Source organism: Camelus ferus, chromosome 1 (assembly GCF_009834535.1).
Source record: "Camelus ferus isolate YT-003-E chromosome 1, BCGSAC_Cfer_1.0, whole genome shotgun sequence".
Taxonomy (NCBI): Eukaryota; Metazoa; Chordata; class Mammalia; order Artiodactyla; family Camelidae; genus Camelus; species Camelus ferus.
Genome location: NC_045696.1, coordinates 23,422,265 through 23,436,962, shown reverse-complemented (window position 1 = coordinate 23,436,962; position 14,698 = coordinate 23,422,265). Strand labels below are relative to the sequence as shown.

General features: G+C 34.6%; 1 protein-coding gene across 7 annotated transcripts in view; it reads left to right on the top strand.

Annotated features, from left to right (window-relative positions):
• The window catches only part of LOC116662781, a 551,908-nt gene that overhangs the window by 19,372 nt on the left and 517,838 nt on the right, over positions 1 to 14,698 (top strand). Inside the window, exon 3 of one of the 7 annotated variants that reach the window (XR_004318908.1) lies at positions 2,021 to 2,736. The exons of the other annotated variants lie outside the window; for them this stretch is intronic. The gene's annotated coding sequence lies outside the window, so the exon portion shown is untranslated. Of the gene's footprint in view, positions 1 to 2,020; positions 2,737 to 14,698 lie in introns of those variants that run through there. 7 annotated transcript variants of the gene reach the window in all.

The window sequence follows — 14,698 nt, the reverse complement described above, 5'->3', positions numbered from 1 at the left end:
TCCCCAAGCTTTTCAGTTTTTTACTAATGTTGACTCTTATTTTCTTGTTTAAACTCAGCTCTTTATTTAGTCTATTTTTCATCTCTCTCTCAAGCAGACTCAGATCTTGTGCTTGACCTGCCCACAAATATAAGACAGATGGAAATAAATAACCCACTAGAAAATTCACTTGACATAAGTACTGCATTTTATGTCTTGAAGGACTGGAAATGGGTCTGACTTTGAAGTCATTGAAGGGTTATATGACACTTAGAGAAAATAAATCTTCCATTTTTCCATTGAGTTGAAGCTCTCTGGCCTTCAAATTCATGCAAAAGTAAATTCATTGATACTGCATTTGCAAGGTTGATGTTCCATTTCTAGGAAAATAATGTTTACTACAATTGGATAATATGGTTCTTTTCTGGTCAGAAAGGCTTTCTAAAGTGTATGTCATGTGGGAAAAGGAAAAGTGAGTATTACTCATTTTTAGGAGTAGGTTTGTATTGCTGCTTTGCAATCTGAATTTATTAATGGCTTTATAAATCCAGTATGCATGCTAATAATGATTACTGTAACAGGTAAAAACAATATTATTTTTATTTTATGAATTACATTATTTGCAAGTTATTTGTATGTACTTCCTAGTATAGTTGAATGCTGCTTTTCTTTTCATGGCATCCCCTAAATTCTCAATGTAATAATTTTGCATCAAGAATAATTCTTTGTTAAGACGATTTAAATGAATTTCTTTGCTATACTAATAATATTTAAGGCTTAGTAATTCACAGTCTTTGTCATTGAAAACAAAAGCAAAATTATATTGAATTTGGGACAAATATTCTACCAATGCTATTTACTCTAAAACTTGAAATTAAAGCAATTGATATCAATAATTAGTGAGCCTACTAAAGAAACACCCCCATGGAGCTAATTTTAGGTAAGTGACAAGGAGTTAAGAGTTAAGGCAGGCAGTTGCTTAGAATAGTAAATTTTCAAGATATTGGTATTAACCTTTTTTAGATTCATCACTGCTGCTTACTTACTTGAGCATTTTTAGGCAGATAATTTATCTGCACCTTTACATGTTTAATGAGTAACATCTCTTGTGTTTTTGGTGAAATGCTTGAGACAGTTTCACTTTGAGAGTTGTTTTGTCCATGCTCTAAAACCCAAATGGAGCCTGTTAACTGATTAATCTGAATATTGGAAGCACAAAGACAAATTAAAACTTTTCTCTTTGTCTCTCTCAACCATATCTTTCTGTTTAACAAAAATAAGCAAAAGTTACATGCTTGTTTTTATTTAGAAGTACTATAAAAATTAAAACAAGAGAACCAAATGCCAGCTAAGGCTTGGATTATAAGCAATTAATGGGAAAAATGATCTGGTTTAATAGATTATTTGAGAGGCTCAGAATATGTCACCTATCAACTTTTATGTATTTACATAAATAAGAATTGCTAAAATTAAAATAGCTAAACGATGTTTTCTTACTTCAAAACTCCGCCTGTAACTTGACTTGCCTGCAGTCTGTTCTTCCTGCCCTTAGAGAATGCTGTGAGTTAATTGCTTCTGCCACTGGGACATTTTTAAAAATGTATTTCAGAAGTTTTAGGAACTCAATTTACAATAATTTCTTCAGATGCTAAAAACCAAGTGCAGAACTATCCAACACCCTTAAGAGATGGGGTTTTCATAAAAATTACTGAAGAATATGTAAATAATAAATGGGAAGAAACTCTTAGAGATATTTCAGTTACTTAAAGAGAGAAGTTTATGTTGCCATATGTTACTGAAGGGTGTTGAGGAGATTTAGGGTGAATGTTGAAGAAAACTTTCTGATTAAGAAAAGGATTGTGAGTAGAGTGGCCGTCATCTCTTTTGTGGTAGAGATGTGATTAGAGGCAGTTGTGGTATAGGGTAATAAGTTATGTAGAGCGCTAGCTGGGTACCAAGCACTGTGCTAAATTATTCACAAGAATTCACATTTAATTCAGTCCTTCTACAGTCCTGAAGTTTGTTTATTCTCATGTTGCAGGTAAGAAAACTGAGTCTTAGAGAAGTTCAGTTGTCCAAGATCACAAAGCGAGAGGTTGTGAAGCTGAGACTGGGGCAGCCATGCCAGCAAAAGTTACTGAAGTTCTCTGGGTCTCAGATTTTTCCTGTGTAGAATGAAGATAATAAGACCTTTCTCTTAAAATGTCTGTAGTAGAAAATGAGGTAACACAGGGGAAAGCACCCATGTTAATTAATGTGATTTATCCTCCATGCTTAAGGAGGGTTATACATATTACTCAAAGCTGTCATTTTTGACTTTGCATTTAAATTATGTGTACGTCCTATTACTAAGCCATGAGCTCTGGGAGAAGTTGGCTGGAACCACGCTTTATTCCTTCCACGTCTCCCTATCTTGCACCTGGTACATGTCCCAGAACGTAGAAAGAATGCAGTTTGTTGCCTCTATGAAAAACTAATGGGAGCCAGGGCAAGGGAGCACATCTATCTATTGCAGTTTGGAAGGTACCTGGGCAGCATGGTTCAGATTTTAAAATATGCTTGCTCTTTGACTCAGCAACTCATTTCTAAAAATGTATACTTAGGAAGTAATGAAATTTTTATACCAAGATGTATTTTCTATTATATCATTGTCTTAAATAGGGAAAAATTAGAAATGTCCTAATTGCCAATTTAAAAATTGTGCAGTAGGCACACAGTGGAATAATCTGTAGCCATTAAAAGTGATGTACAAATGCATTATCAGTGGTGAAAGAGTCTCATGGTGTATTTGTTGACAACTGTAAAAAGCTATAAGCGACTACATGACCCTCTTTCTGTAACAGACACACAGGACAGGCCCAAAATTGAGTTGCATATGTTGACTCGCATCACAAAACTGAGGCTTGACTTAATTACAGTTTTGACTCTCCTAGAAATGGAATCTTAAACCAGTCTATCAGGAATTGCTTAATTGGCACTAGTTAGGTAATCTGCCTGATAAGACTCCTGCCACCCTTCCGAGGAAAGTAACTTTGCAATAACCAACCTGCTTTGTTGCCTTGTGTAACTTTCTTGTTCCTGCACCCTTCTGTCTTTCATTTCGTACAGCTCTTCAGAGCCCCTTTCTTATCTGCTAGATTAGATGCTCAATTTGAATCAATTTTTCCCAGAAAAGCTCTTCATAATTTTAATATGCCCTCGGTTTATCTTTTAGCAACACGTATGCATGCACACATGCATAAAAGTATATAAATAAAGAAGTTAACAACAGTTGTATCTAGGTAAAGGATCGTAGGCTAGCTTTATTTCCCCTTAATTTATTCCTATGAATTATTTTGTAGAAAGCACTTTTTTAATATTTGAGAAAATAATAAGTTATTTGAAAAAAAATGGCATCACTTTTAATAACTGGATTTTTGACATAGGACCTCAGAAGCAGATAGGTTTTTTAGATTTTTAAAATCTTGAGCAAACTACATTAAAAAAATAGTTCAATATGACAGTGATTAAAACTAACAATGCCTAGGAGGGAGGGTATATCTCAAGTGGTAGAGCACATGCTTGGTATGCTCGAGGTCCTGGGTTCAATCCCCAGTACCTCCCTCTAAAAATAAATAATCCTAATTACCTCCTCCCACCAAGATAAGATAAGATAAGATAAAATAAAGTAAAATAAAATAAATTAAAATAAAATAGTAGTAAATAAGTAAAATACTTTTTTGAAAAGTTTAAAAAAACCCAACAGTCCCTTTTAGGTGAGTGGCCTTTTGTGTTTCTTTGTAAGCGACTAAACATAGGAGCCTTTCGGTGGTTTCTCAGATTGCTTCTCTCCTACCCTTCGTGCTTACATGAGGTCAGAGATCTAGAACTTTGAATCACTGAGACAGGGGATTTGTCTGTGTGGTTTAATGATGGGGAAGGCCACAGGGTATGTTTGAAATCTCAGTTAGATAAAGCAACACCCCCAAGGCACTTCATTCTGATTTTTTAAAGATATGAGTGCACATTAATATTAAATGGACAGATTTATTTCTGGCTATTTCAGAGAAATATCAACAATGGAACGCTTGGTTCTAAGCAGGTTGGCTGTAAGCCCATGTAGGAAGAAGTTGTGTAATACAAAGTAAAAAAAAACTTCCATGTTCCATCTGTGGGGAGAGTGGAGCCTTGACAACTATAATTTTTCATAGGTGGACAGAATGGGATATAGAAAGGCAGACCAAAGAAAAGGGGCAGTAAATATGGAAAAGTATGCATATGGTGTATGCATATATAAGTAAATGTGATTCCAGCAATCAAAAGTGAGGTCAGAATATGGGATTTTAGGAAAACTAGCCTCCTGGGATAACTATAGAATACTTATCAAACATTCAGTTTTAATTTGTAGGAGTTGTAAGTGATTACAAATGTGTCTCCAGTAGCAAAGATTTGGGCAAAACTGAAATCAATTGCCCTTATTCCTTGTCCTTAAAGGTAATTTCTTTTCTAGCTTATTACTGCTTATGATCTTTACAGTTGAGAATCCCCAAGTGAAATGGAGCAACTAGAACACAGAATAACTGTGAATATGGCTTGGAAGAATTTTTGCAACAGTGGTGGTTCTCTTCTACATAATTCCGTTTTTCTTGCCCAAGACTATGACTGCAGTTTTTATAAAACACTTTTCTCACAGAGAAGTTTTCTATGTGAAGAATAAAAAACTTAGTTTTGAGTATTAGACCTGTGGGATTCAATATTGGAGACTACCAGGGTTCTTTTATTATGTGAAATAAATGGGATTTAGCCTACAGTAAGATCTGTAATTATTCAGCTCCTCCAAAAGTAGCTCCTGACTTTGATTTTGCAAAACACATTAATATTAATTTTGTTACTTGAACATTTGCTTTTAATATAACAGAATCCATATGCTTGGTTAAGGCCAACATATGCTGTTTATTATGCAGGTTTGTCTGTTCCTGATGATACAGCACATAAATCTAAATTAAGCCAACACCTCTTCTCCCCTATGCCACGATATTTGGGGATGAGGTTGTTGGCTAAGGAATCATGAGGAAGAGTAAGATACTTTTGTACATTGAATGTGTTGCAATATATTTGGAATCCTTTGTGAGATATTCTCATTGCTGTCAGTAGTAACACCATTACCAATTCAGAACTTGAAATACTATGCAATCAGTACTCCTATGAATGGAGTTATTTTACTTAGCTTTTGAAATCTTTTTAGTAGTTGCATATGAGCTTGCAAGAGACATGGAATTAAAAAAAATTGTCTTAGTAAGACTAAGGGTTTTATACTTGTTTGATTGGTTTTAAAATCTGGGATACAAGAATACAACATTAATAAAATACATATTTAAAGAGGTTTGGAGGCCATTTTTTTAACATTTTTTATTGATTTATAATCATTTTACAATGTTGTGTCCAATTCCAGTGTTCAGCACAATTTTTCAGTCATTCATGGACATACACACACTCATTGTCACATTTTTTTCTCTGTGAGTTATCATAACATTTTGTGTATATTTCCCTGTGCTATACAGTGTAATCTTGTTTATCTATTCTACAATTTTGAAATCCCAGTCTATCCCTTCCCACCCTCCACCCCCCTGGTAACCACAAGTCTGTATTCTCTGTCTGTGAGTCTGTTTCTGTCCTGTATTTACGCTTTGTTTTTGTTTGTTTGTTTGTTTTTGTTTTTGTTTTTTAGATTCCACATATGAGCGATCTCATATGGTATTTTTCTTTCTCTTTCTGGCTTACTTCACTTAGAATGACATTCTCCAAGAGCATCCATGTTGCTGCAAATGGCATTATGGTTGTCGGTTTTTATGGCTGAGTAGTATTCCATTGTATAAATATACCACATCTTCTTTATCCAGTCACCTGTTGATGTGGAGGCCATTCTTTTGGTCTTTGGTGGGATAAAATCTTGGTTACAACATTCGGATAGATGTTGGGGCATTTCTTAGGTAAAAATGATTTATTAACTCCAGAACCAAAGAAATATGGGGAGACATTTTTGTTAGTGGTTTCTTAAATTGTCTTTATAATCAAACCAGTTGGTTTTATATTGAGCTGTTCTGAAGTGAATTTTGGTGACAATTTCTCATGCATCTGTATTCTTTATTCAATGTAGAATTGTTTATTGAGCTCATGAATGCAACATACAGTACATTGCAGACCATAGGACTGATCTCAGAACTCTCAAACTCTGATCTGAAAGACAGACGTATTAGCACAACCGACTTGTCGGATGGACCAGCTTAGTTCAAATATTACCTTCTCCAGGCAGGTTTCCTCTGTTCTGTTTGTTCACTTGTTTGCTTTCTCTTTCCTGAGCTGAAAATTCTCTTCCCTGCTTGTCAACTTTCATGATATCTATTATCTCTAAAGTTTGGTTGCAAGGAAAAGATTCATTCAGGTTACCTGAAAGTGAGATTCTTATAGAATTTTTAAAGCCTGAAAATGGAATCTCCTCAGGAGTAGATCAGGCTTTCTGAATCCTTCTCCAACTTGCCTGACCCTCAGTGGTTTCTCTCCCTGGCATTTCTGTCCCTCTCTCGTCTGACTAGCATAGCCTTGGCAACCTGTTTCTCCACTTCTCTGTATCCTCTCTTACTACCCCTGCCCTTAGTGCTGGGTTTCTGTTTCTAATTCCCAATATAAGACTGATCACTTCACTTTCCATGTCAGTTAACTTCCAGGAGTCTCAAAGCCTATAGAATGTTTCACTACAGTTGCCCAGTAGCTTTCATTCGTTGCTGGCACTTGGGGAGGTATATTTAATTAGAGAAGCAAAACGAAGAGATGCAAGACCATAATGCATGTTTGAATATTCTGTGAATGCCTAACAAGTGGAAGGTGAATAGTTTGTTATATATAAACAAATGTGTTTATTTATATTTGTTTTTATTTTGTATATATGTACTGAAAAAGTGTTTAAGGATCCCTTTTTCTGCTGAAAATTGTCAGAAAGCTGGAGAAAAGGAGCGTAATGATTAGTCAAAATGGACTTACCGTTAAGATTAAAATGCCGTCTACTATTCTTTGAAACAGAAATAAAAATATTTCTTCCTGAATAACTGGCAAGATAGTTGATACATCAGAAGCCTTTATGGGTTATTAAAACATGGGGACTTGATTCAGTGAATTCTATTAAGTCTTCATCATGTCTGATCTGTCTGTATTCGAAGGTGTTGACCAATCTTCTCTTGACCCTTCCTTCTTCCTTGGCTTCTAAAATGTCACTCTGCCCAATGTCTCTTCTAATCTTTCTATTTCTTCTCAGACTTTCCTGATGGATTCTCTTTTTATTTGGCCCATTCTCCAAGTATTTGTGTCATTCAGGCCAGTATTGTTCTACAAATTCTTAATTATGCAACCATCCTGACCAACATCCTTCTTTCTCATGGGATCACTGATCAGCTATAATCATGAGATCTATGTTTCCATCTCCAACTTCTATACTACTAAGTTTCAACTGGCAGGACATTTCCAGCTGGCAACTTACAGGCACATGCAATCCTACCCTGAGAAACTGAACTCTTTTTCTCCATCCCATACTCCTGACACTACTTCTGACTTTTGTATTTTTTATGTCAGTGAGCATTTCTAACTAGCCTTTGAGTCAGAAAGAGTGAATAAGTCTTTATTCCTCACTCTCAACTCTCAGAGTGAATCTGTAATCATCTCGTTAAGTCTACTTACTGCTATCATAGTTGAAAACTTCTTCATATCTCACATAATAGTTTTTTCCTGATTTGAGGATAATTCCAGTTCTAATTCTAATTCCTCTCCTTCTTCTCCTTCTCCTCCTTCCATCCTTCTTGCTTTCCAGAGTTTGCTAGAATATAAATACATCATGCTATTCCTCTACCTAAAATCCTCCGATGGCTTCCCAGTGCCTATAGAGTGAAACTCCCACACATTTCATGCGGTGTCAAAGATTTTCAGAGATCAGATGGTCCTCTCACCTTTGTTCTTATCCTTCTCTTTCGCATATTCTTTCCTTTATCTGTGCCTGATGTAAGCATACATAAGAAGCTCTGGTTTGTACAGAAATTAAATGCGATACAATCTTTCAATATTCCAGTGAGGACAGCAAGTTAAAATTCCCACTTAAAAGTTTTTGCACTAATCGCTTATGAACTATACAGAATTTTTGACTTCTGATAAAACATAAGAGTATTTTTATTAAAGAGATCCATAACATCTGGCTTACCAATAGAAAGGGCACCATACATTTTTAGTTTTGAATTGGTTAAATAACAAAGAAAATGTACTTGTGCTGTGATCTATGAAATATGTAAGAGGTGTAAACTGTGTAATTTAAACTGTATGATCATACCATACAAAAAATTCCTCCTTGGAACATATAAAACAGTGACTTAAGTTGTTGCAATAAGAAAAGGTTAATATTTCAATCTTGTTTATTTCAAGTGGCATAAGAATGAATTGGCCACATTTTTCATTTAGAAATAGTATAATTTATCAAGTTAACTATGTAAAACCCTTTTAAAAAGTTCAACAACTAAAGATATTCCATCTGTTTGATAAAGTATATCTATCTATAAATGTCTGATGAAAAATGAATTATTGTAAGGCTGAATATGATGAAAACATAAAGCAGAAATGGAAACAGTGCTTTCCTTTCTCTTGTTTGCTTGCTTTATTTTTTTCATTTTATAGTATCTCCTTTGGCCATCATGATGTATGTTCTAAGTCTTGTTGCTCTTAGCTGTTTTCATTTCCTGAGAAGATTTTTAGTTTGTTTTGTGTATGTCTGAATTCTAAAGAGTTTTATTTTTTATCTGTCACTCTTCCCTAAGTGTTTTTTTTCACATAAATAAAATGCAGTCAGGGTAATAAAATGCAAGCCACTCTCTCTAATATGTTGCCTCAGGACAAAACATAACTGTGTAATTTCAAATTTTGGCCCAGTCCATTCCCAAGGCCTAAACAGAAAATATAGGCAGAAATGCAGAGGATATATATGTATTTCAAAACCCACAACTGTTAATTTTTTTTTTTTTACTGTGTGTATTAGTTTCCTATTGCTGCTGTAACAAATTTCTACAAACCCATCTGATTCTAATGTTCTTAATACTTATGTCACACTGTTGGGAAGGCCAAGGATTAGGCTGGGTTAGTCTGTCACAGTAACTGTAGCTATCTGGAATTGCACATCCTCATGATCCATGCCATTTATTAAAACAAGACTTGTCCAGTTGAAAAGTAGGAGCTGCCATTTTCTGGTCAAGGGACCAAAGGGGAAATCAGTGAGGGAGGGCTGACTACAAAGGCAGTATTGTGTAATAATCAAATTAAATTAATTCTGACCTACAGTCTAATGTGTTTCTAGAACTACCTAAAATCACTTGACGACTCTTATGAGATTGAGACAAAGGTCCCCAGGAGGCTGTGCCTCTTCACATCCTGGACCTTAATTTAAGCAAGCTGAGGAGTAAATGAGATGTCCCTGTAAGACCCAGTGTTTAGTAAGCTACCATTCAGCACAGAATCATCAAATCATAGAAGTTTTATGCTAGAAGAGATTTTGGAAGGCCATTATCCTAAACATGTACAGAACATGTAGACTAGGGAAGAAAAAAAGGCTTGGTCAGGGTCCAGCTATGCACTGTTAATGATTACACAACAGTAAAGCTGCCACTCTACCATTCCCTACCCTCTGTGTCCTTAAAAGTTCCTAGCCTGTTGAATGTGACTGTAGTTATGGGCTCTATTACTATATATAAAAACATATCTATATGTATGTTATTACTATTTATATGTATATATATTTGTATTCAACAAGTTATAAAGCACATATAAAGAATTTTTGTATTATTCTCACTGTATAGCTTTATAATTCTAAACTGGAGTAGCTAAAGGCTTACTTTTCTGTCCCTCTGATCCTTTCTCTGCTAAAAATTTGTACAATTCGAGCTGGACTAGAAGAGTGCTTTGGCTTCAAGGCCCTAGTTACTGATGAAAGAAGTTTCATAGTCTTTACTTATGCACTTCCTGAAAGTAGAACTTGAAGGACCAGCTAATAGCAGTGAGGTTTTGCTCATATGTTCGATGAATGCTGTGGTTCTTCTCTACTAAAGTTCTCTGGTTTCTTACTTGTAGTGCTCCATATCAACACCTGAGTTCTCTCTGGTTGCTTCAGTCTCATGATGGGTTTGGTGTTTCGAGTTATATGAGTCACTGCCTATTTGGTAAAGAAATAAAAAACACCCCTCCTTCACTCAAAAGTGTGATGTTACTTTCTATGTGTCAGTTTTAAAGTATCTTCCGAAAGAATAGTGGAGGGGGAGTTATCATGTAATCACTTCATGTCCAATATCGTGGAGGTTATACATGCCCAAAATAGAAAAATATAAACTGGTTAAAAATAATCCATAATCTTACGTCCTAAACATATCTTACTATGCACAGTTTGATGTATTTCCTTGTTAAGTGTTTGATTTAACTGTAATTTTATTTCTTTCATGCAGTTCTACTTTGTTTTTCAACTTTACAAGTATCTATACCTTACATTTTTAATATTATCTTCCTATTATTCCACAAAGTAAACCTTTCATAATGCATAGGATCATTTTCCTCAAGAGTTGGAAATGCTGTTTCCCCTATAATTTTACCTCTGTTACCATCTTTGTGCATTGAGTGTCCCTACTCCCATATTTAGGATAGTTACTTAGATATTGTCAGAGTCTGGTAATTTGCAAAATTGGCCGAAGTTCTCCTTGTCTCCCACACCTGTGCCCCTTCACACTGTCATTTTACAGCTTGTCCTTCAAGAAGTGAAATCCGTTCTCCTAGCACTTAAATCAGAACTTGTGGCTTGCTTTGGCCAGTAAAATGCAGCAGAAGTGAGTATTGTGCCACTTCCAAGCCTAGGTCTCAAGAGGCTTATCTAAAAGTCATGTGATTATTCTTGGCTCAGAGTAGAAAGCAAGGCAGTAAGACACTTTTATTCAAATTGGAAAATTGGCTTCTGGGTCAAGCAGATGTGCAAAAAATGTAGACAAAGTACTGGCCATTATACTTGTGGGACTTTGAAGTACTGCCATCAATCAGTGCTTTCCCATTGCTCCCAGGATGAAAGCACAAATTGCATCATTTATGTTGTTTTTGGCTGTAGGTAACAGAAACCCACCCAAGCAGTGCTAAATTCTGAAACTCATTCCTTGGCTGATGGTTAGCTAATTCATGCCAGGAATAGTTATATTAGTTTCTTGAAACTTAAAATATGCTTTCTTTGGTTGTTAAAAACTATAATAGTAATGGCATTAAGTAGTAAAGTTAATTAATGAATAGAAATTAGCTATAAAACTTATACCTGCTATCTGTGGCCACAAAAACTCAGTGGTGTGCAGTAATACAATATTTAGCTCATGGTTTTGTAGGATTTCCATGATCTCATCTGTGCTCAGCTGATCTCAGCTGAGTTTGTTCACATGGCTGCTATCAGCTACATGTCAGGAAGTGTCTTTGTGATCTTGCCTGGCCTTGCCACATCTCTCAGGGATGACCCTGGCTTGGACAACTGAGTGACTCAGCTCTGTTCCACACATAGGTCATCCTCGAGAAGATTAGCCTAGGTATGTTCTCATGGTAAAGACAGAGGAGCAAGCACATGCCCAGTCACACACATGATTTCTACTTGCATCATACTTAATATTTGCCCAAGGAAGTCACTTGGTGGAGCTCAGATACAGAGTGGAATGGTACTGCAAAATTACATGGCAAAAACACGTGGGTGCAGGGAATGGTGAAGTAGTGAAGCCACTGATAAAATCAAACTACAACAAATTCATCAATCCAAGTTAATTGTCATAAGATGTCACAATATCTTATTGATGTCACAATATTGATAAATAATTCTCTTGTAGTGAAATCCAAAATATTTGCAGTTCCAGCTACTAGGTGGATCTGTATCATGTACTGTATGTTCTCTAAAAAGTACTCTGCTTTAGGAGAATCAGCATTTTATAATTGTTCTTTAATTAATTAATCATTATTGCTTTGAAATATGCATATCTCTTGCTATAAGATCTGTTGGGATAGTGAGTTTGTGTAAAAACAGATGCCTGTGTTATAAACATTAAATCTTTAGAAGCAAAGATTTTATGAAATGAAACAGTAAACTGCCTCCTGGAACATCTTCTGATGTTAGGCAAAAATCAGAAAAATCCAGAATATATTTTGATAATGTGTAAGAATTAATACAAAATAAAACAAATCATTTGTATTTCTTGAATAAAACGCAACTTGATTATTTCAGCAAAATGTATAAATAGCTTATCATTGCTTTTGAGCATTGAAAAATGCTAAATTTTCTGTCAATAAAATTTGGAAGTGCTGAACACATATATTTCATCAGCATGTTAATCATGTTTCATTAAAAATCATGGTTAAAATGGAGAAAATTTGCAACATTCAAAGAGGAAAGCCATTAATCAGTCATCAGTTCTGTTTCACAAAATATCACATTGAGTATCACATAATAAAACATTTGAAATAATATAAACTGCCAAGAATATTTTTTCATAGAAAATCAATAAAGTAAATTGAAATCAGTCATTTAGAAAGTACCATCAGAACTTTATTTTATATTAAAAATATTCAAATGTATCTAATTATAAAATATTAATAGCATTTCACAAAAATAATAGTACTAATATGTGCATATTTTTGTAATCCAGATTTATGGCTCCACTTGTGGGGAAATGTGTAATTTCTTTTGAAAACAGTTTTGTAACTTTCCCATATTTTTTGAAAAAAATCTGTGCAGGACTGGAGAACTTCAGTTATCACTGATGGTGCTTCGACTGTTTCACAGAAAAGTGATTAATAATTGACATGGACTGTACAATTTAAGACCAAAGATAATTTTGAGGTTTTCATTGGTTATGGAATTAAAAGGAATATCATCTGAAATAAGTTCTCAATCTTTATTGTTAGTGTTCAAGAAAAATAACTTAAGTGAGAAATATCTGTATGAAAAATCTTGTGGTATATTCTCACATAGTTGTTTCAATGCGATAATGGAGAGTGGAGTTTAAGTCAAATTTTTATTAAAATTTCTGGTTGTTTTAATTTGGCACTACATTATCACATTCAATTATTTCTGGATAAGACAATAGAATATTTACAAAGTAATACATCATTACATTCCTTTCTTGATAAAATTTATCTTTATCATCATATATTAGATACACATTAGAGAGAAGGAAATCACTTACTAACTTTCTGTGAACTGACATAATGAAAAATGGAAGAGTATTTGTATCTCTGTTGGCAGCCTGTGTTGCTAGAGCAGCAAATGTAGTTTGGAAATTTTAAGAAGCACTGAATGTTCACTTATAATACAAATTGCACAATAGGAATTATTAAGAACTTGGAAAGTGGAACTTTTTTTTTTTCAGAGATTCTGGCTTGAATAATAATTACAGCTTTTGCCACTTTGTTTAGTTTTACATGAAAAAATTGTTTTATTAAAGGTGACAGGTTAATTTAATGCATGATAAAATAATTAAATTTATAAACCAAATAAAGCTTGGAAAGAGAACAAGATGTAGAAAGAAAGATATGTGATGTAACATTTGATGCAAAATAATTCCAATGAAAAGACTGTTACTTTCACTGATAAACACTTAAAAGTGGTATCGCAAGTGAAATACTCAATAAACATCTAAGTTCTTTCAATTAATTAAGTCGTGACTTCTTTTCAAATAATATTAAGTTTATTTATGGATTGAAGATTAATAAAAAATCAATATAATTAGTCTAAATAAATACTATATGCCAATAAATAATTTTCATGAATTAGCAATAGACATTTAATATATAAAAACCACAGAGTATTATAAGCTAGACATAAGGATATAATTTTGTTGGTTAGAAACAGAGAGAGGATACAATATAATGAATTGTATTTCTCTATTTAGATTATGTCACATAATAATTTTACGGGGAATTTTTGGAGGACATTTCTATGTCAAATATGATAAACAGGCATCATTTAACTAGATGCAGCATATCAAAGAAAAGATGACAACACTTTCTATAATTCAAGAAATAATTTGTAAGTTATTAGAATGACTTTGTGACTGATATATAGTGAGTTATACTTATGTTACATATATACAAATTCACATATGTGTCATAGCATACAGGTTGTTTCATATTTTGAATATTGCTCTGCTTATTGGCTCCTGTACCTTAAAGTCCAGAGACAGGAAGAAATTTGGGGCAGGTGTAAGCCAGTGTTTCCACCTGTCTCTCTCTCTCTGGTTCTTCTCTCATCTATATGGACTTTGCCCTTGAGCGGTAAGGTTCCCAGTTTTGGCAAACTGGTTGGAACAATCCCATGTGGTCATCCTCACGCATGACAACCAAAGAATGAGAACTTCCAGTGGTTCTCTGTTGAGACCAAAAAGAATTTCATCCCCACATGTCCACAGGGAATCCTTGTATCTTGCTTATTTTTCCAGACTGGGGTCACATACCTATTCTAAATCAGGTCTCTGGTCCAGGGAAGGTCATCCACAAAGTGGCATAGGCTGAGTTCCTCAACTGGCCCTGGCTCAGCCAGAGGCATGCCCCAAGGCCTGAAAGGTGCATCCCTGCACTTCTGGGTGTTCCGGTGAACAGGGAGTTGGGAACAGCCACCTGTCCTGTACAATGCAAACAACATAGGTTAACATGTAGC